Source organism: Mizuhopecten yessoensis, unplaced genomic scaffold (genome assembly GCF_002113885.1).
Source record: "Mizuhopecten yessoensis strain PY_sf001 unplaced genomic scaffold, ASM211388v2 scaffold371, whole genome shotgun sequence".
Classification (NCBI taxonomy): domain Eukaryota; kingdom Metazoa; phylum Mollusca; class Bivalvia; order Pectinida; family Pectinidae; genus Mizuhopecten; species Mizuhopecten yessoensis.
In genome coordinates, this window is record NW_018403513.1 from 1216726 (window position 1) to 1220040 (window position 3315).

The window sequence follows — 3315 nt, forward strand, 5'->3', positions numbered from 1 at the left end:
CTTTGAATACTGCCCACCTGCAATAATGATTCCGTAACGTACTCCTTGCGCTATCTTTTGACCATTTGGCAACTTTTCGTTTCGTAGCTGACACGGTACAACATTTTTCTTTCGCTTACTTCACACGGCCAGTCATTTTGTTTACAAAGAAATGGTGTGCTATGCGCATGCGCTAGTAGAGGGAAATCCCTGAACAAAACGTTGGTCAGACAGGTAGAAATACCGATGATTTTCTTAGATTTAATCATTTTTATGAATCTATTTCAGCCAAATCCGATCGTTATTTTCCATAAGGAGTCTCACTTGATATGTTTATGTAGTATTTGAAAAAAGGCAAAAAGTAAAGTTACTTCACCGTGATGCCCCTTTAAGAAATAGGAGTTTAAAAGTGTGATTTAATTTGCCTATTGGATGCCAGCCCGAAAGGCCACAACCTCCGTTCAAGAACGATATTTATTCAGGTAATTAAGAACAGGGAAGCTTAAACTACTTAAGATTTTTTAAAGGAAACAACAAAATCTTTACTTATTGTTATTGTGAAGTATAAGATGTCATTATACACAAATAAAGAAACCATTCAAAAAGTTTGAATTGTATCACTTTTATTGAATTGTTGCCGTTTAAAACATATTTGAACTGTTTTTGTATATTACTGTTTTTGTTTTTAGATTTTAGCATACAATGATTCATCATACCTATTGCAGGCCTATATTGACAACTAAATCAACATTGTAAGAACAAATTGTTTCAATAAGCGCTGCATTGAACTTAAGCATCAGGTTAAACACGAAAGCGGTTAAATAAAAACAAAAAAATACAATACACCTCCAGCACACACGCAGACATACACACATAGGGAGATATTAGCCAGGTGGCACAGGACTAGTAATTAGCGCCTAATAAGGCAGCTCCTGCAAATTCCTCAAAAAGTATTGTACCTGCTGCCCCCATTGCATGATCGTAAGAGGCGACTAAATTTGGGATGTTATCTTTTCTCTTCTTTCTAAACAACTTTCTTCTTCCTAATGTCTCCCTTGACGATTCCTCACTTTTGGCCTTTAGTTGAGCGTTCGCCTCTGTGAGGAAGGCTTGGGGTTCTGTCCCCTGGCCGAGGCATACCAGAGTCTGTAAAAATGGTAGTTTCCGCTTCTGCTTAACGCTCGGCAATTTAGAAGTGGGACGACTGGTTCGCCCGTTTTCAGTATAATGTGACCAGATGGGGTGTCCTGCTGGGTGTCTTCGGCAGTATGTTTCAGTGAAGTAGCACTATAAAGTCGGCATCAGTTCCGCGCTATCACAAGGAGACTAACACAAACATATCGCAGCCTCCAAAAATACACACGCATACACTAAACACATGTATCTTGCCCACTGGGGAGATCATCCTTAAATGAAGCTGTTGATAGGAAGCTTGATTTAGTTTGGTTTATTATTGGTTAACGTCCTATAAACAGCTATGATCATTTCAGGACGTTCTCCCCTGGTTGCAAGATGTAAACCAAACCAAACCAATCAAAACTTATATTGATTAATGTATGTACTTATTGTATTTATTGTATAAAATGTTGATCTATGTACTGTAAAGCGCTTTAGAGTGGCGTATTCTAGCTAGATAGGGCGCTAGATCAAATGTTGTATATTATTATAATTGTATATACGAGAAACCTAAGCTCCGTTAGTTTTATCCTTTACGTCAAAATGAAAATTTAAGATGCAGAAAATTTCATTCATTAAAATAAAAAGAGAAATATAGCTGGTATACACATACTTATAACTTTTAAAACAGAACGAAAAATGCTTTCAGGTTCTACCGTACCTGGTCAATGTGACGTCACAAAACTTAATATATTTTTGAAAAAGGAAACACCTTAAAAAGATATTCGGCGGAGTTACAGTTGTAACAATTTTACTGTAAAAACTGACTGAAAGAGTTACTTTAAAACAGTCATCATATCATGTTTGCCGTTAATCCTTATCGAAGAATTTATTTATCAATTTATATGCCATTGAAAATCTAAATAGGGAAACTACTAAACTATAGTATTTAATACATCTTTATATGTTTTTCCATTTTTTGAACTTAGTGCTGGTTCTCAAAATCAAAAACATTTACAAATTGTAATATTAACACATCAAGTTTATAATTGCTGAATAAGTTAGTCCAAACTCTATTTTCGTCGTACGAAAACTTGTTAAGATATGAAGTGCTAATCGAAGATGGAAATACTTACGAAGTGCAATTATATTTAGATTTTTTTCTTGATAGGGTCCAGTAAGCTAATATAAATCAGAGGACAATCGGTGAGAAATAACACTCTAAAAACTGGACATATCAAATTGAAGGCGACAGACAGGATTTCCAGCATAACAATGTCACATATTTCTTAAAATCCATCAAAGTTTAGTTAATGTTGTTAACATTCCATTGAAAGGATTTAATTTGTGTGAAATTACCAGCCGTTGCCTTCTCTCTGCACGCTCGATTATGTAAGAGATTTAATGACAGTAATACATGTCCACTTCCGGGACACTGATCAATTTCCGGTATTGACACGCGAACGGTATTGCCAAATACGTGCAATATTTCAAATAATAGATAACAGATATATATGTAACCATGCTAGGAACGACGTGGGCACTGTGCGATAGCCGGTGTGTGAATAATATGTTCCACGCAATCAAATCACTGTCAATTTGTGCTCGATTGTTCAGCATATTATCGACTGGCGGTGATTATTACTGAATGTCTATTGTATTAATCGAACTAATATATATGTACTAATTGTTCCTATTCTTTACCGTTCGATCAGAGGTGCGTACGCTCAATTCACGTGCACGTACCGGTGTTCATTTCGATGTTAATATAATGAAATCGATTAACGACATATCCGCTGATGGCCACAATTTATAACGCTTGTCTATTGCCAACATGAAATCAACAGCAGGTGAAAGTTCCATTAGACGCAGTTACGTTATCTAGAACGCTATCGAACTGGATGCTAGATAACAAAGATACATATGTAGGTGTATGTATAATATTATGATACTGATACTTTCGACCCAGGACTTAATGTCATGACGACCTGTGCTTGGAAGCGGTACTTAAGAATTTATAACAGATTTCTTGCATAACGACACTACTAAATACTGATCTTGATAATATAATTACAAAAACCTGGTTATAATTGAGGCTAAACCATAGAAATGATTCATTTGGAATAAGGAAGGCGAAGTCGTAAACGGTCATGATGTTGGAAATTAATGACAAGATTAATTGTTCACAGATGTCTCCTTCCTAGATTTGAATTTGCAACC